At 40.7% G+C, this 26034-nt stretch overlaps 1 protein-coding gene and 1 long non-coding RNA gene across 7 annotated transcripts in view; one reads left to right on the forward strand and one right to left on the reverse strand.

Moving 5' to 3' along the window:
- Positions 1–26034, reverse strand: part of kcnh3 (potassium voltage-gated channel, subfamily H (eag-related), member 3) — a 648677-nt gene that overhangs the window by 599702 nt on the left and 22941 nt on the right. The window lies entirely within an intron of this gene.
- LOC134348472 (uncharacterized) overlaps positions 1–26034 on the forward strand; it is a 70302-nt gene that overhangs the window by 22443 nt on the left and 21825 nt on the right. Inside the window, exons 4-6 of one of the 4 annotated variants that reach the window (XR_010018425.1) lie at positions 4696–4787; positions 14641–14764; positions 14863–14930. This is a non-coding gene — a long non-coding RNA (uncharacterized LOC134348472). Of the gene's footprint in view, positions 1–4695; positions 4792–14640; positions 14765–14862; positions 15470–26034 lie in introns of those variants that run through there. The other 3 variants (XR_010018426.1, XR_010018424.1, XR_010018423.1) reach the window with 3 other exon arrangements.

A 26034-nucleotide genomic window follows, 5' to 3' on the forward strand; every position in this document is an offset into this window, starting at 1 on the left:
CTTGAGTTACTGTCGCCTTCCTGTCAGTTTGAACCAGTGTGGCCATTCTCCTCTGACCCCTCATTAACAAGGCATTTTTCACCCACAGAATTGCCTCACACTGGATGCTTTTATTTTCACACTATTCTCTGTAAACTCTAGAGATTGTTGTGCGTGAAAATCCCAGGAGATCAGCAGTTTCTGAGATACTCAAACCACCCTGTCTGGCATCAACAATCATTCTATGCTCAAAGTCAATTCGAGCCCATTCTGATATTTGATCAGAACAACAATTGAACTTCTTGACCAAGTCTGCATCCTTTTATGTATCGAGTTGCTGCCACATGATTGGCTAATGAATTATTTCCATTAACTCGCAGATGTACAGGCATACCTAATAAAATGGCCACAGTGTTTTTAAGGGGTATAGGAGAACCCAAATAGCATTGTACATTTAGTATGACCTTAAAGAGAAAGGGCACAATAAACATTTTAATTGAATAATGTAGTTTCATTCATCAAAGTACATAGTGATGTTCTTGGATCCTTCAAGCTAGGAGGAGTAATCTACTGTACAGGATTTTGGTTAACACTGATAGAAACCTGCCTATAAAATGCTATGCTGTTGATCAGTGAACTGAAAAATTAAAGATTTACAACACCAAACAACCCTTCTGCCAATATTTCAAGCCAACTGGCAGATCCAAGCTATTCAGCGCAGGAAACAGTATCTCAGATGATTTGGCTTGAAGCTAACAGACTCTCTCCTGGCAGTCAACCAGCCCTCTTCTTTGATATGCATTGGTGCAATTAAGCCAGACCTCCGCCAAAATTATGATCATCTCCGGACAAAGAGTTATGTCATAAACTAGATTTAGATTAATTTTCATTCATCACAATCATGATAAAATAACAAGTCAAAGTTAATTATGCTGCTTAAATTGACAGATGTTGAGCACATAAAAAATTTATAATCAACAGCCAATACACTCACACAGCTCATAATACATAAATGACAAGAACACAAAGCTGTTGAGTAAACATAAGGATATAAAAAACCTGAAATTAATAACTTCAAATGTCAATCCTAAAAGGGATCAGAAGAAAATAGAAAAACACGTGAAAGTCCATGATCTGTTAGAGTGCCAAGTGTTTTAATGTCTGTGTTATTTTTGCCTTTGTTATCCCTAGACTTGATTATTCTACCATAATTCCTGGCCAGCTTCCATAAATCTGAGACGATCATATCCCAACTCAAGTCCTGTCCACTTCTATTCTTGCTGATTGCCCTGACTCCCAATTAAGCAAGCCATACATTTAAAATTGTCATTTTTTTAAAATTTCTCCATGACCTCATGTCATTCTTACCTCCAAAGTTTCCTCTATCTCCACAATCTTCCACCAATCCTCCTACAATTCTCAAATTATTCATGATTTCAATCAGTTTACCACTAGCATTTCATTCGTGATGAGACCTGGATGGTGGAAGGGAATTTAGTAGTCTTATCACCTGGGAGAAGAAGCTGTTCTCCGTCCTAACAGTTCTTCTCCAAATGCTATGGTACATCCTGCCCATTTCTAGGGAGTAATAGAAATTGCTTGATGGATGGGAGGGATCACTGACAATGCTAAGGGCCTTGCGTACGCAGCATTTCTGATAAGTATCTTTAATGAGCGGATTAGAGGCCTCAATAATGTTCCTAGCCATCTTTGCAACCCTTTGCAGGGACTTGCAGTCAGATGCCTTGCAATTCCCATACCAGATGGTGATCCAACTGGTCAGGACATTCTCAATGGTGCAGCTGTAAAAATTGGTTAAATGGGGGCAGGGGGAGCCTCACGCACCTCAGTCTCCTCAGGAAGTGGAGATGCTGCTGCACTTTTTTGACCAAAGAGGTGGCTTTGGGAGACTAAGTGAGATTGTCCATTATGTGCACTCCCTGAATAATAACTACAATAATTTCTTAATAATATTGCTGCATAATTTTTATTGGTGGACATTGTCTTTTGAACAAGGCAGCTGTCATTATACCCTCAGGATCTCAAGATTACTTTTGTGGCACATTCATTGGGCAAATCATGTTGGTTGCCTCTGAATAATGCTTACTGAAAACCTGCCAGACATATACATATCACAATGTATACAGCAGTGGCTAGATACCCAGCTGACAAATGAAACTCAGCACTTCAAACAATGTTCTCATGTAAACTCAGAGATCAGAGTACACATAAAACAGAGCAAACACCATAACAACTCCCACTCCGTTCCCCACCAGCTCTAGTTAAAAGGATCATAATTTATTTACAGGTTAGTCACTAATTGGCAGTCTGCGTGAAGATGCTGTAAGTCAGTGTATGTTTGAAAGCTGTTTGGATACTAAGTCGGTAGAGCAGTTGCTGAAGAACATGTTGCTGACTTCTAATTTCCTGCGCAGACTAGTTGCTCTCTGAAAAAATATGCATTAATAGACAATTCTTCAATATACAAGGGTCAAAGGTTCAAAGGTCAAATTTAACATCAGAGAAATGTATACAATATACACCCTGAAATGCTTTTCCTTCACAAACATCCACGAAAAACAGAGAAGTACTCCAAAGAATGAACAACAGTTAAATGTGAGAACCCCAAGGTCCCTCCCAGCTCCCCCTCCCACGCGTAAGTGGCAGCGAGCAACGGTCCCCCCTCCCCCCACCATCAAAAAAAAAGCGCATTGGTACCATCACCGAGCCCAAGCATGTGCTGAGCAATAGTAAAGACACAGACCAAAGTTACCACAAAAGCTTCACATTTCATCCGAAATTCGACAAACCACAGGTTCTCTCTGTCCCTGGCAAGGGAGAGGGAGGTGTCTCTCATTTTCCTCCTAAGAGAGCTCCGGTGTTATGTAGAGCATGAGCAGAACACCCAGTACAGGACAAGATACACGAGGGGCAGGAGGGTGACAGAGACATGCTCTCAGCGGCGGCTTCTGTATGCCAAAGGTACACACAATGGCCACTTTATTAGGTACCTCTGCAGAACACTGTAATAATGCATGGTTATTTGAGTTACTGGCACCTTAAACCAGTCTGGCCATTCTCCTCTGACCTCTCTCATTACAGCTGTTCTCTGGATTTTTGTTTTTGTTTTTGCACCATTCTCTGTAAACTCCAGATAGCATTGTGCATGAAAATCCCAGGAGATCAGTAGTTTCTGAGATACACAACTACCACTTCTGGCACCAATAATCATTCCACATTAAATATCACTTGGATCACATTTCTTCCCCATTTTGCTGTTTGTTCTGAACAACCATTGAACTTCTTGACCATATCAATATGCTTTTATGCACTGAGTTGCTGGCACATGAATAGGCTGATTAGATACTTGCATGAATGGGCAGGTGTACAGGTGCGCCTAAAAAAAGTTGCCACTGAGTTTAAAAAAGACCATTTGCCTTCCTAAACCTCAATGAGGATAAATGCTTTAGATATCAGTACTTCAATCCCACCATCACAGCAATCTTAGACAATGCAAGGAATACATTGCTGGCAGCTCTCAAGCTCGCTATTTGTAATTCTTCCTGTTTGGAGTTAGAGAGAGATGCAGTATCTCGTAGATTGCCATCCTTACAAAAGCGAGGTCACAGAGGCATTTCATTGAAAAAGGGACAACTACCTTTCATTCTTCCTTGTGTTGATCAGGGGGATAGCGTAGCACATATGCAAGAATTACAGGCTTCCCATTGTGCATGTCAAGCTCTGATGGCCCACATATCAATTTGCAGCTGTCGTATATTCTCTTTGATCTACATTCAGGTAAAGTCTTATTGCTGTGCAATATGTGATAGAAGAGAGCTTTGTCACACAAAGTAATTCTAGTGCCTGATTTAGAAGGAACCTTACAGTTCTAAATGAAGTGATAGTACTTTTATCTTGCATTGACTGGCTCTTGCACTTTGAAATAAAATATAACTTAGTTGCCTTGTGAGGAGAGGGAAGGAGTGAACCTTTACAGCATAAACAGAAGGCAATGTGAGAGCAAGGTGTGCTGTAATACAGGGACAAAGAAAATGCATGAGGATATTGTCATCTCTGATAGTTTCAATCTTGCCTCAGCCATAGGCAAGTGTGTACAACTGTACCAAATGGATCATTTCCGCTGCGCCCAAGTATGCACCACCTTGATATGCAAGATAGAGATAATAACTGGATGACAGGGCTCTATTGCTGGAAGTTAATGTAACAGTGGTATGCTAAAGAGTCAAAGATCACATAATGTTCAGCATGAAGACACAGAGACTGCAGATGCTAGAAATCAGAATCAACTCACAAAAGGAGCTGGAGGAACTCAATGGGTCAGGCAGCATCTGTGGAGGGGAAAGTCTCAACCCGAAACATTGACTGTTCATTTCCCTCCATAGATGCTGCTTAACCCATTCAGTTCCTCCAGTTCCTTTGGAAGTTCAGTTTGAATCCTGATTTAGAGATTATCGGTGCTTGGGTCACAAGGTCTATCTGGAACTAATAGTAAAATCTGAAGAATGTTAGACACTCAGGGAACAGAGCTTCACTAAGAAAGCTAGCCAATGAACAGTATAGTTAGCATTGACCAAACTGGAAGTATATGGAAATACAAAGATAGCGCAAAATTAAAAAAAAAATAAACTCCCCATGTAATTAGCAAAAATCCCACTTACATTCTTCTCTTGGTAAAAGTTAATATTTACTTTGCAGGCTCTAAACCAGATGACAGTTGAGAAGTTACTTTCAATTTCAACGAGTGGTCAATCATAGATCAGGAGCGAGAGAAGAGGTGACTTACACAGGTCGGTGAGTGTGCATTAAAAAGCAGCGCTTAGCAGGAGTTTCAGCATTTGAACAGTGGCCAGTCAGAGACTGGGATTCATTAGCAAGGACAAATACAAATCGGTCAGGTGCAAGCAGAGTAGCCTTTGCTGGAGTGGACAGTGTTAGAGCGGGATCTTGAAGCTTTAGCTCTGATGCTTCAGTGAGGGAAGGTGAAAATCCGTAGGTAGATTTTTTTTTGTTGGTTTATTTATTGTTTCCTTCCTTATAATTGAACAGTTAGAGCAGTAGGGATGCCAGGCAGTATAGTGGAATGCTCTTCTTGTGGGATGTGGGAAGGCAGTGTCCCTGATGACTATACCTGTGAGAAGTTCGTCTATTTACAGCTTCTTACACTCTGCATTCAGGAGTTAGAACTGGAACTGGATGAAGTTTGGATCATTCAGGATTAGATTAGATTAGATTATGAGGACACACAGTCCTCTTTTATTGTCATTTAGTAATGCATGCATTAAGAAATGATACAATTTGTTCCTCCAGAATGATATCACAGAAACACAAGACAAACCAAGACTTTAAAAAACTGACAAAAACCACATAATTATAACATATAGTTACAACAGTGCAAAGCAATACCGTAATTTGATGAAGAACAGACAATGGGCACAGTAAAAAAAAAGTCTCGAAGTCTCTCAAAAGTCCCACTATCTCACGCAGAAGGTTGAAGGGAGAAACTCTCCCTGCCATGAGCTTCCAGCACCACAAACTTGCCGATGCAACATCCTGGAAGCACCCGACCACATGAGGGTATGACAGACAGGACATATAGAGAGTTAATTACACCCACGATACAGGACACAGGAAACTGGGTGACAGTCAGGAGGGGGAAAAAGGGTTAAATAGCCAGCTTAAATGGGGAACATGGGGGGAAACTTCTTCACTCAGAGAGTTGTGAAAATGTGGAACGAGCTGTCAGCACAAGTGGTGGGTGCAATTTTGATTCCGACATTTAAAAGGACAGGTACATGCATGGGAACGGTATGGAGCATGATGATCCAGGTACAAGACAATGGGACTAGGCAATTTAAATGGTTCAGCACAGACTAAATGGGCTGAAGGGCCTGCTTCTATACTGTAGTGTTCTATGTCTCTATGACTCTAATTGGACCAATATGTGTAAACTGCAATAAATAACTGATCATGAATTAATCAAATATACTTAATGAAATCTTCATCTCCAATTGTGCACTATATAAAAGCAAGCACTGCTGTCACGTTAAGGTGTAGCACATGACATTGGAGCTCTCTTGGGAATATCAAATTCACTGACAGCACATTCATACCAACCCTCTGTGTTGCAGCGTATTTGTGACAGAATTCCTCCGAAATTAACAAGGAAGATTTGAGGTGCTGTTTATTCCTACAGTAGTGATGTTTTATTTCTTTGCAAGTTAATTAGATTAACCAAACCACACAATCAGTTGATCCCTAACTAGTTTTTCCAGGGGTAATCAGTTACTTTAACTTCTTTGGTGGAGAAATAAATAGAATCTGTTTTAAGGAAGAATATAAACTTTCATATAGAAGAAAGACAAACTTGATACACTCAATTTGAATCTTGTTAAGAGAAGTACTCATCAAGTGATTGAATATTTTTAGGAGGTATCAAAATGGCTGATAAGGATAATCTGCTTGTTATGTTTGATACCACAGCTCTTTTCAAGAAGCTGTACAACAGGTTGGTCAAAAATTAAAAGCCCATGGGATTCAAGAGAGAATGGCAAACTGTCTGAGTAGCAGGAAGTAAAGAGTTATAGTTGAAGGTTAGTTTTACTAGAAGTCTGGTACAGTGGTGTTTTGCAGTACCATGTTCTTGATCTGAACTTAATGTATTATCAATTACTTCAAAAGAAATCCAGGATGCATATAAAGACATTTGCAATGATAGATAACATTGTCATGATATGGACAAAGAAGAGGAAACACTAGAATGGTAGAATATATAGATGGCCTGCTCAATAGGCAGGAAAATGACAAATTGATTTAGTCTGAAATATAATGCAATGCACTTGTGGAGGGGAGAAGGGGGAGGAAATATAAAACAAATGGTAGAATGTTGAGTGGTGACTTTGAAATATACGTCCATAGATCCTTTGAGATAGTAAGACATCTGGTGTATTAAAATGACATATGGATGATTTCCTTTCTTAGCCAATGGATGGAAAGCAGGGATGTCACAACTGTATGCAATGCTAATTAGCCCATAGTTTGATCACTACATGTAATTGTAGTCATTGCTTTAAAGGAAAGATGTGATTGCATTAGAGACAGTACTGAGTGGATTCACAAATATGTTGCCAGGGCTGTATATTTTTAATCAAGGAAACATTTCATGTGCTACTGTTGTTTTGATTGAAGGACCAAAGGCTGAGAGGAGATTTAAGTGTAAGATTATAAAGAGCCAAGTTAGAGTAACTGGGAAGGATCCATTTCCCTTGATGGAGGAATCCAAAACCAGCGGGTATAGAACTGAAGTAATTGGCAGAGTGTCAGAGAGGAGATGAGCAGATTTTCTTTTTACCCAGAGGGTAGTAAAAATCTGGAATTCTCTGTCTGGAGTGGGATGATTCTTCATTGCGTATAAAATAGATCACTATGTATGTTTGAAGAACTGTGACCTGCGGGGAGATGGACTTAGTGCCGTTAGGTGACATTAGGCTGAGCAACTCTGTTTAACTAGCAGAGGCACAATGTGCATCTGCGTTGTAGGTCTTCTATGATTCAATTATACAGAGAATTAAAAAATGAGATCTCCCCCACAAGATTCCCTGCTGATGCAAAGTGAGTTCTTGCTAATTGGGAAAGATCAAAACAAAAATCACGAAAGCCTCAAGTGCTTTAAATTTGAAATAAAAACAGAAAGTAACAGCAATTCAGGTAGCATTTGTGGAAATAGAAACAGAATTAACAGTTCAGGTTAAAGATCCTCCCCCTCTCAAATTATATACATGTCCAGTATAAAGTGTATCAATCAATGTCAGAAAAAAACACTGCCTTACTGCATGGCAGGACCACGTCCCACAGAAAAAAAATCATTTAGGAAATACTCAATAGTGTTTCTATAAAGAGAATCGGGGAAGATAAAAAAAGATTAAACACGTTTTAAAGTGCAAGGTGGTGGGGGGGGGTGGAGAGAAGAGAACAAAAAGTAAACGTCTGTCAGGGTACCAGGAGAGATTGAATGAAGGGGTGATGATGAAAGATGGGAGGCTGATAATAGGATAAACATGTGAACAAAATGGGAGTCTACAGGATATGCAAACATGGTCTCCTTTTTAAATTACCAGAGAAAATTGGAGTGAAGGCTGAAGGTCTATAATCTGAAATAATTCTCCTGAAATTTTGAAATAGAACCTTCAGGACGCAATCTTGAGTTTGATAACTTCAGATAATCAGCATTTTGATTACTTCCCTTCGGCCTCAGTCCAACTTAAATGTTTACATGGTTTGCCCCTCAATCACAAAACCCAGTGGCGCGTTATTTCCAAGTCACTCTGCAGAAAAAAGACACTTTGTCCTTTACCCCCTATCCTTTACATATAAACTTAGATTGCACCTCAGTATTTTTTGGTCCATTTTATATTTTGACTTCTCTGTGAAATAAGTAATGAAATCAATACACACAAAGTACTGGAGGAATTAAGCAGGTCACGCATCATCCGTGGAAATGAACAGTCGACGTTTCAGGCCGAGACCCTTCTTGCATCCTGAGTTCTTACGGCATTTTATATGTCTTGTTTTGGACTTCCAGCATCTGCAGAAATTCTCGCATTTATGAGTAATGAAATGTTGGGTTTCGCAGAGTTTAAGTTGCACGGCACATTAACAGCTTGGATTCACATTTAACAGAAAACACCAGCAGGTTTCAGTTTTCACAGAAAAAAACATGAAATCAAAGAATATGATTCACAAAATTCCAACTACTTGCATCTGTTCTGTGACTTCAAGTTAGAAAATAAATAATCATGGGCACTCAAGTGCATATTCAAAATGCATGTCAAGGCAAAGAAATGGATTTTCTGGTCAAAAATTTCTTGAATTTTTTGGGGGCAGTGTTTCTTGAAGCATGCGACATCTATTGGACTTTTTACTGCACCTTTAAGCTCAATGTCATTTTACATCGTAACTTTGTGGGAGTGAGAGTTGGTAACAGCATGGCAGAGACATCCGAGGCTATGCTGAATGATGGAAACAACATTCCACTTCCTGAACCCAGGTTGTGAAACAAACTGGGGATTAAAAGAGAGAAAAATGGAATTAAACCAAGTACAGAATAATAATTATAAGATGAAAGATTTATTTAAGAGGATTTTTTTTAAAGACATATGATGAGACAGATACAGAATTACCCTGAAATTTGATATTTCTTAATGTTCAACAACCTTACCAAGTGAGAGGAGGAATGAGAATCTATGAGAAGAAATCAAGATTGTTAATTTTCCAATCACTGTGACACGTCGTGTGCTGAGCTGACAATTGCCAGTCCCTGGTCACTAGACAATGCTACTGCTTCAGATATAGGCCCAGGTTCAGGCTTCTGATGGAAAGGCTTGATCTCATTGCTGAAGACCATTGCAGCATAGGGCACCCCTGTACAAACAGCCTATTCTGACTACAATGAGGCTCAGCCTCATTTCACAGGCCAACAACCTACTATTTATAATGAATACTTTTGATTCCTTCTGATCTTCACAAATATTGCCAATCTATGAACTGGCAAAATCAAAAAATAGTAAAATTATTAAAATACCGTTGGGAGTTATGAGAACACACACATAAGCACAGATAAAAATAATCTGTCATAGTCAAGTCAAATAAAAGCTTTCGTTATCTTTTCCCTGGCATCTGATTACTCGCATTATTTTAATTACACCTACTTTAATCTCACCAGGTCAGCTTGGCATGGATTCGATGAGCAGATTTCCCCAGCCTGAGAGCTAGTGCTCTGCTGGGTAGAATGCTGGCCTACGGCCTCTCACTGGGAATTGCCCAGTCATGGGCAGGTCTTAGTGGAAAATCTGTCCTAATTTCATTGCTTAATAAGTACTTAATCCCCAGCCTTAATTTTCTGCAGTGCCTTTAATGGGAAAATCCAACACCTTTAATTAATAATGGAAAGGAAAATAGTCAGACACCATTTGTAGGAAGTAAGTAATGGAATGAACAGATCAACCAGCTAGCTCCAAGATTTGTATCTGGCATAATTTCATACCCAATTTTGCTGTGTAATTTGCCCATAAATGATTATTTGTTTACAAGATCTTGCTAATATTCAGCTTCCCAACTGATAAACTATAAGTATCAAGTATAGTGCAAAAGACTTTACAGAAGGTCTTATTAGAAAGGGAGGTGGAATGATGGGGGCGATTCAACACAAGGCCTGAGATACTATCAACAGCAGGTCAAAGATCGGTGGTGGATGGTCACAAACCCATAACAGAGGGAGAACTTTCAGGAAAAGGAAGGACTGCAGTATGGATAAAACATTCATACACAGAAGAGAATCGTATGTTTGAGTTGTTGGGGTAAATGGAGCAAATATAACTTTGGATAGGCTCAGACTAAATTCTAAGAACATAGAAATAGCAGCAGGAATAGACCATGTGGCTCTTTTACTTTGTGTTTGAAGCAGATCAAAGTTGATCAGATCTTGACCTAGTGATCAATAGAAAAGCAACTCAGTCGACTTGGCACAAGAGAAGCTATGAGACCCAAAGCTCAGCACCCTGCCGCTAAAAAAGACTCGGCTTGGGAGAGGATTGACTTGTTATTAAAGGAACGCACACAAAATGCTGCAGGAACTCATTAGGCCGGGCAGCATCTATGGAAAAAAGCACAGTCAACTTTTCAGACCAAAGCCCTTTGGCAGGATTGGACAAAAAAAGATCAGGAAGAAATATAAAAGATAGGAGAGCAGAGAGAGAAACAAGGAGATAGGTGAAACCAGGAGAGGGAGGGATGATGTAAAGAGCTGGGAAGTTGATTAGTGAAAGGCACATACAGGCTGGAGAAGGGGAAATCTGACAGGAGAGGACAGAAGGCCATGGAAGAAAGAAAGGGAGAGGAGCACCAGAGGGAGGTGAAGGGCAGGCAAGGAGATAAAGTGAGATATTGGTGAAGGAGGTGTGCGGGTTGGGGGGGGGGTGCATTACCGGAAATTTGAGAAATCAGGTTGGAGGCTACCCAGACAGAATATAAGGTGTTGTTCCTCCAACCTGAGTGTGGCCTCATCACAATTGTAGAGGAGGCCATGGATTCACATATCGTATCGGAATGGGAATGGGGATAGGAATTAAGGTTGTTGGCCACTGCAAAATTCCACTTTTGGTGGATGGAGCGGAGGTGCTCAACTAAGAGTTCCTCCAATTTACATCAGGTCTCACCAATGCAGAGGAGACCACTTTGGGAGCACCAGATTTGATAAACAACACCAACACATTTGCAGGTGAAATATTGCCTCACCTGGAAGGACTGTTCAGGGCCCTGAATGGAAGTAAGGGAGGAGATGAATGGTCAGGAGCAGAATTTCTGTCACTTGCAGGGATATGTGCCGGGGGGAGATTAGTGGGGAGGGTCAAATGGACAAGGGAATCCCTACAGAAAGTCGAGAGTGGGGGGCGGGGGGAGGGCAGGTAAAGATGTTCAATGGTAGAATACCATTGAAGATGGCGGAAGTTGTGGAGAATGATGTGTTGGATGCAGATGCTCATAGAGTGATAGGACAAGAAGAACTCTATCCCTGTTAAGGTGGTGGGAAGATAGGGTGAGCATGGAGGTCTGGGAAATGTGAGTGAGGGCAGCAGTCATGATGGAGGAGAGGGAACTCCGTTCTTTGAGAATATCTCTGATGCTCTGGAAAGGAAAGCCTCATCCTGGGAACAGATGCAGTAGAGATGAAGGAACTTGAAAAGGGATTAGCATTCTTTTTCAGGAGACAGGGTGGAAAGAGGTATAGTGAAGACAATTGTGGGAATCAGGAAATTTATAAAATATATCGGTAGACATTTTGTCTCCAGAGGTGGAGACAGAGAAATCAAGAAAGGGCGGAGAGGTGTCAGAAATGCATCAATTGAATTTAAGAGCAGGGTGGAAGTTGGAGGCAAAACTATTGAAATTGACGAGCTCAGCATGGATGCATGTAGAAACACCAATGCAGTCGTCAATGTACCTCAGGAAGACCTGGGGAGCATTACCAGGGAAGGCTTGCAACATGGACTGTTCTATGTAGCCAACAAAATGACAGACATAGCTGGGCCTCCATGTGTGTACCCATGGCTACCACTTGAATTTGGAGAAAGTGTGAGGGGCTGAAGGAGAAAATGTTGAGGGTGAGGACCAGTTCTGCCAGACTGAGGAGGATAGTGGTGGAGGTGAACTGGTTGGGTCTTTTGTTAAGAAAGAAGCAGTGTGCTTTAAGGCCTTCTTGATGGGGGTAGAAGTTTATAGGGACATGGTGAAGATGAGGTGGTCAGGGCCGGGGAATTGAAAGTAGTTGATGAGATCAAGGGCACGTGAAGTGTTATGAATGTAGGGGAAAGGGGTTGAACGAAGGGAGATGGTATGGAATTGAGGCATGCAGACATGAGTTCAGTGGGGCATGAGCAGCAGAGACAATAGGCTTTCCCAGACAGTCAGATTTGTGGATCTTGTGTAAGAGGTAGAAATGAGCAGTGTGAGTTAAGGGAACAATGAGTTTGGTGGCAGTGGATGGAGTTCTCTGGAGTTGATGAGGTTAGTGATGGTGGCGGAGACAATTTTCTGATGGTTCAGAGTGGGGTCCGTTTCAGGGGTAAGTAAGAGGAGGCTTCTGAAAGTTGCCACCTGGCCTCAGCAATGTACAAGTCACTCCACCACACTACAACAGCATCCCCTCTGTCTGTGTGTTTGATGGTAAGGTTGGGATTTGCACAGAAAGAGTGGAGGACAGTAAGGTTAGGGGAGGAGAGAGCAGTGCTGAAGCTGAGCTGGTTGATGTTTTGTCGCTAATTAGAGATGAAAAGATCCAGAGAAGGCAGAGGACCAAAGCTAGGCATCCAAGAAGACAAGGGTTGGATATGGGAGAAGGGGTCATTGCTGTGGGGTGGACTCAGAGATAGACACGATGGAAGAAGAGCTTAGTATCATCGAGGGAACAGACCTCACTGAGGTGTGGGTGAAGGGGGGCAATTGTATACCCTTGCTGAGGACAGACATTCCACCTCAGAGAGGGAATAGTGAAAACACATCAGGGTTTAGAAGTGAGATCAGAGGGGGGAAGAGAGTTGATGGTGTCAGAAAAGGGCAGGGGAGAGGTTTGGGTGTACAGGGAAGGTAGGGTGCAAGGAAGATATCATCTTTGAGGACCCAAGGTGACAGGAGAGCCTGAGAGACTCGGGGTTCGTGAGTAGTGGTGGGGGAAAGGGGAACCTGGGGGCCCAGCAGCCATGAGGAAGGTTTTGGCCTGAGGGCAGCCGAGTTCTTGGCTGGAGCTAGAGGCTGTGTAATTCCTGTCTGAAAGCATTCGAGGTTGTTGGAACTGAAATCGGCAGTGGTGGGAACCGTGGACTGGTGCCGCCTAGGGTTGTTGGAGCCAGAGTTGGTGACAATGGTATCCACAATCTGGAGGTGTTATATACATTTATTAATATTTTTGGGCATTATTATAATATACAGTGCTGCTAAAATGTATTCACCTCCCCCCTTGGAAGTTTTCATGTTTTATTGTTTTACAACACTGGATCAGTGGATTTAATTTGGCTTTTTTGACATTGATCAACAGAAAAGTCAAAATAAATTTCTACAAATTGGTCTAAATTTATTAGAAATATTAAATGCAAAGTAATTGATTGCACAATTACTCACCTCCTTTAAGTCAGTATTTAGTAGATGCACCTCTGGCAGAAATTACAGCCTTGAGTATGTGTGGATAGGTCTCTATCAACTTAGTACATCTGGACACTGCAATTTTTCCCCATTCTTCTTTGCAAAACTCCTCAAGCTTGTCAGATTATATAGGGATTGTGAGTGAACAGCCCTTTTCAAGTCTAGCCACAAATTCTCCATTGGATTGAGGTTGGGACTCTGATTTGGCCACTCCAGGACATTAACTTTGTTGTTTATAAGCCATTCCTGTGTAAATTTGGCTTTATGCTTGGGGTCATTGCCTTGCTACCAAAAAAATTTTCTCCCAAGTGTCAGCTCTCTTGCTTTTCCTCCAGGATTTCCCTGTATTTTGCTGCATTCATTTTACCCTCTAACTTCACAAGCCTTCCACAGTGAAGCATCTCCACAGCATGATGCTGCCACCCCCATACTTCATGGTAGGGATGGTGTATTTTTGATGATGTGTGTTTTTTGGCTTACGTCAAACATAGCTTTTAGTCTGATAGCCAAAGAGCTCAACTTTGTTTGCATCAGACCATAGAACCTTCTTCCAGCTGATTGCAGAGTCTCCCACATGCCTTCTGGCAAACTCTAGCCGAGACTTCATGTGCGTTATTTTCAATGGTGGCCTTCTCTTTGCCATTGTCCCATAAAGCTGCAACTGGTGAAGCACCCAGGTAACAGTTGTTTGTATGTGCGGTCTCTCCCATCTCAGCCACTGAAGCTTGTAGCTCCTCCAAAGTTGTCATAGGTCTCTTGGTGGCCTCCCTCACTAGTCCCCTTCTTGCACAGTCACTCAGTTTTTGAGGACAGCCTGCTCTAGGCAGATTTACTGCTGTGTCATATTCTTTTTCAATGTAACCAGGTGACCGTCGAATCTTATTCATTATTGTTAGAAGTGTACTTAGGCATCCATCCGGGTAATGCTAGAATAATTATCTGTGCCTTTAGGTGGAGACGGTGATGTCATTACGCACGCGGGATAGTGGGGAGACTATTTTTGTTTTCTGCAGAAGAAGCTGGTGGGGCTTTGGGATTAAGTTCCTCCCAGAGATACTGGGCATGGTGAGGAAAGGTGAGTGTTAATTGACAATATCCATGTGAATTTGTTTATGCTTGTTGGCGAATCAAGAATATCGGTAATTTGACATGTTTTACATGTGGATGCTTTAGATTTTCACGAGTGAAGGCATCGGCGCTGGACAGTGTGGCTTGTGCAAAGTTCCTTACCGGCCAAGTAGGTCAGTCTGCCTGTAATTTAACTAGTTACCAGGCAATATCTTGTAAAAGTTGTGCCAAAGTGTACCTTTTGTCTAACTTTATTGTATCATGACTGATTGTGAACGTAACAGCAAACGTGAATGTTTGGTCTCTGTTTGGAAGTTAAGCACCTGTGTACTAAAAGGGAGTAGACATCTTAGGTGAGATGTATTCGTTTACATTTTCGTTGCTATGTATAAGGTACAGGGTTGGTGGGATTCTAATGTTGTTTGTATTGTGTTCCTTCAGAATTGCCACTACCGTATTAGTTCTGTATTAGTTTTGTGCGGTTTGCTTATGTATTTTTCTACTGCATATGCAAGTCGTCGATACACAAGGGTGTGGGTCGAAAGTTAAACTGAGATTGTAATGGCAGGAACTGGTTGTAAATTCGTCCGTTTTATTTTGAGACCCTCTTCCAGTACTAAAACATCTAAAACAGATAAAGGAATTAAAACCCGAAAAAGTATTTGTTGTCCTCAGTGTGTACTTTTCCCCAGGCTACATCTATTTCTTGATTATTGACTTAACTATACTCCAAGTGATATTCAGCAACTTGAAAATTTTCTTGTATCCATCTCCTAACTTGTGTTTTTCAATAACCTGTTCGTAGAGTTGCTTGGAGTGTTCTTTCGTCTTCATGGTGTAGTTTTTGCCACAATACCGACTCACCTGCAGTTGGACCTTCCAGATACAGGTGTACTTTTACTACAATCAATTGAAACACCTGGACTGCACACAGTGATCTCTATTTGACTAATTATGTGACTTATAAAACCAATTGGCTGCAGCAGTGATGATTTGGTGTGTCATATTAAAGGGGGTGAATACTTATGCAATCAATTATTTTGTGTTTTATATTTGTAATCAATTTAGATCACTTCATAGAGATCTGTTTTCATTTTGACATGGAAGTGTCCTTTTCTGTTGATCAGTGTCAAGAAAAGCCAAATTAAATCCATTGTGGTTCCATGTTGTAAAACAATAAAAATTGAAAAGTTCCAAGGGGGTGGGGTGAATACTTTTAATAGCCACTATAGGTATATGTTTGTCATACATGTGTGTGTGTACATATATCTTACTTTCAATGTAGATAAATCACATCTTCTTTATTATATTGTCTATATGTGTGTGTGTGTGTGTGTGTGTGTGTGATCTTTGTATCTCCTAATTTGCCAACTCTTCACAACGTTAAGAAACCTAACTACAGTAAACCCAGTTCCTTTATCCAAGTCATTAACATGTTCTGTAAGTAATGGACATGTCAGCACTGATCCATATGGCACCCCACTAGTTCCTGACGAACTGACGATTAATGAGCCATTGAACCTGACAGTGCTCTTTTTATTAAGCTTGATCCCTATCCATTCCGATATATCAAGCCTAACTCAGTGCACTCCTATGCAGTAATGTTTTATGTGACTCCTTTTCAAAGGTCTTCTGGAAATCCAGGATCACTATACCTAATAGGGTTCTGCTTTGTCCATCCCGTTTGATACATCCTCAAAGTACTCTAGCAAACTTGTCAATCACAATTTCCTTTTTGTAAACTACGTTGACTCTGTTTGACAGTGTTATGACAGTAAGACAGTTATCGCAAATGACTGTAATTCTAAATGACTTTCTTCTACCTTTTCAATAATGTAGGATAGTCATTACAAATGACTGTAACTTGTAATGTCCTGCTTTTAGCTCTTTAATATTGGATTCCACCAATTTCCCAATGACAAGCACTGGGCAAGTTGATTTATAGCTTCCAGCGTTTTATTTTCTCACCTTCACAAGTAATAGCATTATGTTTTCTAAACATCTGATATCACTTCAAAATCAATGGAATCTATTCACTATGCAGCCTTTAAGATCCTAGATTGCAGACTGGTCAGATCCTTGAGCTGCCAGCCTCAAAACTTTGTGTTTTAAGTTTCTCCCTAATTCCTTGATTATGCATTATTACTTGGTTGTATTTCGTGTCTCCTAATGTGAAGGTTAACTTGGAATAACAATTTAGAATTTTTGCCATTTCCCAAATTTTAATTATCAATTTCCCAGTTTCAATCGCTTAAGGACAAAGATTTACTTTTAGCCACACTTACATTATGCTGTTATATTCTATGCTAATTTACACTTATACTCTCCCCTCTCCATATAACATTTAGCAAGCATTTGCTGGTTACTAAAAATTTCCCAACCCTTTGGACTACAACTGATCTTCATATTGCTGTATGCCTATTATTTAATTTTGATTCATCTTTAACTTCTCTAGTTAGCTGTCCTCTTCACTGAGCCTTTCTTTTTCATTGAAAAATACCTTTGCCGACACTTTGTGATGTATTTCCTTAAATGTCTGCCACTACTAACATAAAATCTCATCCTTTAATTTATTTTCAAAATCCACTCCAGTTAATTTGATTCTCTTACCATTGTAATTATCTTCGTTTAAGTTTAGGGCACCAGTTTTCAGCCCAAGCTTTCAACTTCAAGCTGGCTGGTTTATCTCAGAGATTTGTTCATTATTAAATATGTAATTAACTTGAAATTCTCACCCTGAACTTTGAACAGAAATTTCTCCTACTCAGATAGAAGTAACAGTGAACAATTATATTCCAACAGTCCTGATTGAAAAGCTACAGAATCTAGGCCTCTGTATCACCTTCTGCAACTGGATCCTTGCTCTCCTAACTGGAAGACCACAATCTGTGTGGATTGGTAGTAACATCTCCATCTCATTGACAATCAACATTAGCGCGCCTCAGATGTGTGTTTCAACCACTGCTCTACTCTCTACATCCATGATTGTGTGGCTAGGCATAGCTCAAATGCCATCTGTAATGTTGCTGATGATACAACCATTCTTGGTAAAATCTCAGATGGTGACGAAAGGGTGTACAGGAGTGAAATATACCATTTAGTTGAGTGGTGTTGCAGCAACAACCTGGCCCTCAACGTCAGCAAGACCAAAGAACTGACTGTGGACTTCAGAAAGAGAAAGATGAGGAAACACAAACCTCATTCAGACAAACAAATTTTCCTAGATCATTTTCACAAATTTGTATTATGTACAGTACAACATTTCTATGTCAACTTAGCAGTGTGCTAAACAACAATTATTTCAACATCTTAATGCTGTAATTTCACATCCAAACTGTCAGGGGTGGTTCTGTGATAACACTCTCAGCTCTTGAGTTGTGGGTCCCAATACACTTTCAATGGCTTGACCATAAAATTCTCAATGACACAATAATGCAACACTGAAGGAATTATTAACCGAGGCTCTGACTGGTTTTCTCAGATAGCCATGAAAATTTCATGGCATTATTTTGAAGAAAAGTAATAATTCATTCCTTCCAAATGTTTATCTTTCATGTGACACCATTGAATAAAGTAGGTGATGCAGTCAGTATCATCTGCTATCCGTGAGATTTAGCTGTAGTCAAATCAGCTTTAAGCACTAAATTAGCAATTACACTTCATAAGTACTTCGTTGGTTATAACGTGCTTTGGGATGCCCTAAGGATGTGGTATAAATGCAAGCACTTCTTCGGTTTATTGTCAAGAGAAGTGATTTTGCCAGAGTCAGAATCTCTATAATACAAACAAAAAAAGTGTATCTTTCCAGAATACAGCAAATGCAGTATATTCTAAAAAAATTTAATATCTCACTATCACTATACTTTGACTTCACCTAAAGCCTCATGTCATTTGGGATTTGAATGGTTCTGGCTACGATGATGCAGGCTGGTCTCCTAGATTAACTCTAGTTAGCAGTGGATAATGGCAGTGAATATGCACCTTGGCTGGCTTGGGTCAATCAGATAATTACTACGAGAACAAACACAGTCCGTATTAATATGGAATGTATTGTCAAGCAAGGAGGCACAAGGTAATGAGTAGCTCAGAATGAAGCTTAATAAAAGAAGCCAAAAATCTGTCACAAGAACAATGCCTAATGAATAATTAAGTCTTGTGACAGCATAAAAATCCTGATATTAGAGTATGCAGTTTGGAAGGCTGCTAATTACAGGAAATGTTGCATGATGAAAACACCATTGAAATTATCCATTCTGTTTTCAATAGCTCTTTTCAATAATGGACAATAAGAGAAGTTACAAGTAAGAGGAACAGTTTTGCAGGTATCTTTCTGATTGGTCACTCAGGTGTGACACACCTTCACTTGCACTGGACTATTCTCATGCAGATGTGGATTCATTTCCACTAATAAATTGCTAAAACCTTCTTGCTCATAAATTATTGAATGGTGGGTTTTGATAACCTTAGTGAAAGTCAAAATCAGAATTGGGTTTAGCATCACTGGCGTATGTCATGAAATTTGTCATTTTACGGCAACAGTAGTGTGCAATACATGATAATAAAAACAGTATAAGTTACAACAAAATATAGCCATATCCCAACACACTGGACCACTGCTATACTAAGATAAGAAACACAAACCCTTCCACGCCCAGACCGCATTTCGGTAAATAGGATCACTTGCCTGTCCTTCTCCTACCTGCATCCAGGCAGAGGCTAAAGAGCAAAGCTCCAGAGATCAAGACAACAAAGAGGTGGTCGTGGGAGGCATTGGAGTGGCAACAGGATTGCTTTGAGTCAGTGGACTGGGCCATGTCCAAGGACTCCTCTGTGGATCTGAATGAATGCATCACGGTCGTCACGGATTTATTAAAACAGTTGTAGATGAGTGTGTCCCTACAAAATCATTCAGAGTCTTCCCCAACCAGAAGTCCTGGATGAACCATGAAATCCGCGATCTGCTGAGGGCCAGATCAGAGGCATTCAGGTCTGGTGACCAAGAGAGTGATGAAAGGGCCAGGTACAATCTCCAGAAAGCCATCTCGTGGCTGAAGCAGCAATCCCAGACTAAACGAATCAATAAAGGATGCTCAACGTTTGTGGTAGGGCTTGAATACTATCAGTTCTTACAAAGTAAAACCAAGTGACATAGGCAACAACAGAGCTTTGCTTTCAGATGTGCTCAATGCCTTCTGTGCTTGCTCTGACCATCAAAACGTGGAGAAAACATCATGAACTCTTGAGATTTCAGTATCTGAGCCCAACATGCTATCAGCCTTCAGCAGGGTGAACCCACGGTAAGCATCCGGCTCAGAGGAGGGACCTGACCAAGCACGAAAGACCTGTGGTCAACTGGCTGGAGTGTTCACTGAGATCTTTAACTGCTCGTCTTGGCATTCATCTGCTTCAAGCAGACTTCCCTTCCCTAAGAAGAACGTGGTAACCTGCCTCAACAGCTATCATCCTTAGCACTTACATGATGAAGTAATGAAGTCATCTGAAAGTTTGGTAATGAAACATATCAAGTCCTGCCAGAGAAGCAAGTTGGATCTGCTCCAATTTGCCAACCACAGCAACAGGTCCACAGCAGATACTCTTTACTTAACCCTGGAAAATTTGTGCAGCAAAGATGCATAATTAGGATGCACTTTATGAACTAAAGCTTGTCATTCAATATCATAATCCCCTCAAAACTAATCAATATGCCTCAAAACCTTGGCCTCAATACTTGTTTGTGCAATTGGATCCTCCATTTCCTTACTTGCAGACCCTAGTTCGGATTGGCAACAACATCTCCTCCACAATCTCCATCAGCACAAGTGCACCACAAGGCTGTGTGCTTAGCCCTTGCTCTACTCACTTTACATTTATGGCTGTGTAGCTAAGCACATCCCCAATGCCATATTCAAGCTGGCTGACGACACCACTGTCATAGGCTGAAATAAAGGCTGTGACAAATCAGCATATAGGAGGGAGACAGAAGATCTGGCTGAGTGGTGCCACAACAACAACCTCTCGCTCAATGTCAGCAAGACTAAAGTGCTGATTATTGATTTCAGGAGGAGGAAACCAGTGGTCCATGAGCCAGTCCTCGTGGAGGATCAGAAGTGGACAGAGCCAGCAACTTTAAATTCCTCAGTGCTATCATTTCGGAGGACCTGTCCTGCGCCAGCACATAAGTGCAATTATGAAGAAAGCACAGCAACTTTCCCTTCTTGAGGTCCACAATCAATTCTTTAGTCTTACTGAGTTGTGTACAAGGTTATTGTTATGACACCCCTCAACTATCTCACTCCAGTATGTCTCTTTGTCACTATTTGAAATTCTACCAAGTTTGTCTCATCGGTAAACTTATAGATGGGTCTAGCCACACAGTTAGAGTGTAGAGAAAGTGGAGTAGTCCCTAAGCACACACCCTTGTAGTACGCTAGAGATGTTATTACCAATCTTCCCTGATTGTGGTCTCCCAGTGAAGAAGTCAAGGATCCACTTGCAGAGAAAGGCACATAGGCCCAGATTTTGGGGCTTTTTGATTAGAACTGAGGGTATGATGGTGTTGAACTCTGAGCTGCAGTCAATAAACAGCAGCCTGACATAAGTATTGCTATTATCCAGTTGAACAAAGGCCGAGTGGAGAGCCAGTAGAATTGCATCCACTGTCCACCTGTTGTGGTGACAGGTAAATTGCAGAGGGTCCTGGTCCTTAATTAGACAGGAGTTGATTCTGGCTATGACCAGCCTCTCAAAGCAGTTCACTTCATCACAGTGGATGTGAATGCAACTGGGTGACAGTCATTGAGACAACACACCCTGCTCTTCTTGGACAGTGGTATAAGAACACAAGAACATAAGAAATAGGAGCAGGAGTAGGCCATCCAGCCCATCGAGCCTGCTCCGCCATTCAATAAGATCATGGCTGATTAGTCTGTAAACACAGTTCCATCTTCCTGTCTTTTCCCCGTAACCCTTAATTCCCCTACTATGTGAAAATCTATCTAACTGTATCTTAAACATATTTAGTGAAGAAGCCTCAACTGCTTTCCTGGGCAGAGAATTCCACAGATACACCACTCTCTGGGAAAAACAGTTTCTCCTCATCTCCATCCTAAATCTTCTCCCCTGAATCTTGAGGCAATGTCCCCTAGTTCTAGTCTCCCCTATAACTTTCCTACTTCTATCTTATCTATCCCTTTCAAAATTTTGTATGTTTCTATAAGATCCCCTCTCATTCTTCTGAATTCCAGAGAGTATAGTCCCAATCTCTCCTCATAGGTTAACCCCTTCATCTCTGGAATCAACCTGGTGTACCTCCTCTGCATGCCTCCAAAGCCAGTATATCCTTCCTCAAGTACGGAGACCAGAAATGCACAGAGTATGCCAGGTGCGGCCTCAGCAGTACCCTGTATAGTTGCAGCATGACCTCCCTGCTCTTGAATTCAATCCCTCTAGCAATGAAGGCCAGCATTCCGTCTGCCTTCTTAATAACCTGTTGTACCTGCAAACCAAGGTATAATTGGTGCCCTTTTGAAGCACGTAGGAGCCTCTGACTGCAGGAATGAGAGATTGAGGACGCCCTTAAACACTCCCGCTAGTTGATTAGCACAGGTTTTCAGTGTGCTACCAGGTATTCTATCTGGGCCTGATGCCTTGTGAGGGTTTACCCTCTTGAAAGATGTTCTGACGTCAGCCTCCGAGACGGAGATCACAGCATCACCAGATTCTGCAGCGGTCCACATGGGTATAATGTTATTCTTCCTGTCAAAGCTTGCAGAAAAGGCATTCAGCTTATCTGGGAGTGAAGCATCACATCCATTCATGATGTTAGGTTTCACTTTGTAGGAAGTAATGGCCTGCAAACCCTGCCAGAGCTGATGTGCATCCAATTCTGTCTCTAATCTCAATTGGAATTGTTTCTTCACTCTTTAAATAGCCTTCTGTAGGTCATACCTGGACTTCTTGTGTAGTTCTGGAAACAGGTCTTGAATGCCACTAATCTAAACCTCAGCAGACTGCGAATCTCCTGATACCTCGACAGCTTTTGGCTTGGGTATGTCTGGCACGATCTCAAAGGCACACACTCATCCTCACAGGTCTTGATGAAGTCAGTGACAACTGAGCCATGTTCATTCAGGTTTGAGTATATATTTCTGACAATCTACTAGCCAGGGTTGAACAAAGGCTAGATCATGATATCAGACCACTGGAGAGAGCTAGCAGGTGAGTCACCCAGGCAGAACTATGCAGAACTATCATTGCTAGAGTGTTAGGCTTTCAAATTGAAACCAAAAGGGCAATAATAATATTAATATGGCATTATATTTTCAACAGTTGTAAATTATTAATATGTAGATTAATACTTTGAATTGATGGGGTTAATTTTTGGAAAGCCTCATCATGCAAGTAGGACTGTGTGTGATTTTAATCTTACTGTTGGCTCAGGGCTGCATAATATTTACCCTTGTTAATTAATCAAAATTGTTATTTTGCAATCAATGTGTAAACATCAAACTGTAAGTTTTAAACATCAATCTAAGTGACAAATTGCATGTTATATAAATTGCCGGCAAAACCTTGTTGCATTTTCATCATTCCTCTTCAAGAGGTGCTGATGCACTAATTAGACATTGGACATCAATAGCTTTCAGTTTCCTTAGCCATTAATTTCTACAACCGTAATAATACATGGCCATTAAAAATCAGCTTTGATTTCCTGTTATTACTTTGCGATAGATGTCTTCTTGCTTGATTTTCTCCTCAGTTATTTACCCACAGCTACCAACCAACTTAATAATATGGCAATAGATAATGTGCAACGATGAGAACCCTGAATATTTTATGCCCCAGACAACGAAAATGAAGCACTTATGATGCTCCCACTCCTACCACTTTGGAAGATCTTGAAAGTTCTCAGAGCACATAGTCCGTGTTACACACAGCACAACTTCCATCTGCACCCCTTTCCTGACTTCCAGATTGCTGAGGGGCAGTGAGAGATGCCCTCGCATCCGGGCCAGGTAAGATAGAAGGCCTGACAAATAGATCAGGCCCTATCAGGATCAAAATATTTATCTCTCTAACAAGACACTAACATAGACTCTCTGCTCCCTGTCATATTGCTGTTTGTGGGACCTTAATGTGTGCAGATTATTTGCTGTATTTCTTGGATTATGATAGTGATCATACTTCAAAAATACCTCATCAGCTATAAAACATTTTGGAACACTGCGATGTCACAGAATGTGCTATGCTAATGGAAGTTCCTTCTTTGCATTTTGAAAGCAGACCATCTTGTGGAGAAATACATGTGTCTATTGACACAGAATGACTCCATAAAAGACTATACTGGAGTTATGTTATACACGGATCAAATTCCTGCATGAAGCCATTAAGTGTCACCGTGTGTGTGCAGGAATTAAATAATGGATCACTGTTAGCAAAGGAAAGCTATAATACTTGCAATTAGCAAAACCTAGAATAATTAATCTTCTAAATGCTCTCATCTTGTCTCTGTGAGCACTTTACGTTGCTAATACAAAAGCGAATAACCTTTCTAGTCCGAAAGGATTTCTTGAAAATTATTTATAGGAGATACACTCAGTGGCCACTTTATTAGGTACTGTACTTCTTATACACCTGCTTGGTAATGCAAATATCTAATCAGCCATTCATGGAGCAGCAACCCAATGCATGAAAACATGCAGACATGGTCAAGAGATCAGCTGTTGCTCCGACCAAGCATTATAATGGAAAAGAAACGTGATCTAAGTGACATTAACTGTAGAATGATTGTTGGTGTCAGGTGGGATGGTTTGAGTTCTCAGAAACTGCTGATCTGGGATTATCATGCACAACAGTCTACACAGAATGCTATGAAAAACAAAAAAAAATTCAGTGAGCGACATCCAGTGTAGTCAACAATTCCTTCTTAATGAGAGAGGTCAGAGGAGAATGGCTAAAATCAAGCTGACAGGAAAGTGACAGAAACTCAAATAACCAAGCATTACAACAGCTACAGCGGTAGAGCATTTCTGAAAGCACAACCCATCAAACATTGAAGACGATGAACTACAGCAGCAAAAAAACACTAACATGTGCTCAGTGGCCCCTTCATTAGGTAACACTCCTGTACCTAATAAAGAGTCCGCTGAGCGTAGTGGCATATGCCTAATTATAATACATTACTAATCTCTCCTATACTAACTGAATTCATATGACAACAGCACGAAATACTTGAACAAAAGGCAGGTTTGATCCAGTCTCTGCTTATTTCCTGAAACCAGTGGCAGAACTACTGTAGTTTATCATTGACAATTTTTGATGGTCACTTTCTAATTATTCAAAGATTCAAAGTGCATTTATTTATCGAAGTATGGTATGCAGCATACAACCCTGAAATTTGACTTCCCCATGGACAAAGAACCATGGAACCAACCAGTTCAAATAAAAACTTCAAAACCCCCCTCCCCACCACGTGCAAAAAATATTGCGCAGACGACAACAAAAGAAGCTAAATGAAAACTCCTATATTCACACAGAGGCAGAGAATGCTACCTAGTGGTACTAAAGCACTAGCCAAGTGTGCCAAGTCACCAACCTGGATCTGGGTAAAATCTATCTGCCTGGTTTCTCCTTAGAAATGGGTGACACATTGGTGCAACAAGTACAAAGGCTGCCCCACACAACCAGGAACCCGGGTTCAATACACATATCTGTGGAGTTTGTACATTCTTCCTGGGACTGTGCAAACCACTGCCAGCTACTTCAGCTTGTTCCCACATCCTGATGATGTACTGGAAGCTTCAGTTATCTACAGTGTAGGTAAATGCAGAAGAATGAAAGGGGAGTTAACAAGCATGTGAAAGAGAAATGGTAAGGAAATAGGCGGAAGTTGGCATTGCCTGGATCAAAGTCAAAGTAAATTTATTTACACTGGAGAGTAATATTTTTTGTAAGTGGTGCTTCCTCAGAAATATTCTATGGTTATGATAGAACATTCACTGCTGAACACAAGTATAATTTCAGACTACTTATAGCACATAGGAATTTGGAGAAACAAGAAATAAATTTTTATTGACTATAATACATTTAACAGTGCTGATGCTTTGTACTTGTAATTGTATTTATTTTATTTCTTACATCTAAGGGAGTAAAAATCTTTATGTTGTGTCTCTGTCACAATGTACAAGCAATAAAGAGGGGAAATGTGGGAGGATTTGTCCACATTATGTACATAACTGTTTTGTATACATGTATGTACAGTCAGATATACAGTCAGAT

Source organism: Mobula hypostoma, chromosome 6 (genome assembly GCF_963921235.1).
Source record: "Mobula hypostoma chromosome 6, sMobHyp1.1, whole genome shotgun sequence".
NCBI lineage: Eukaryota > Metazoa > Chordata > Chondrichthyes > Myliobatiformes > Myliobatidae > Mobula > Mobula hypostoma.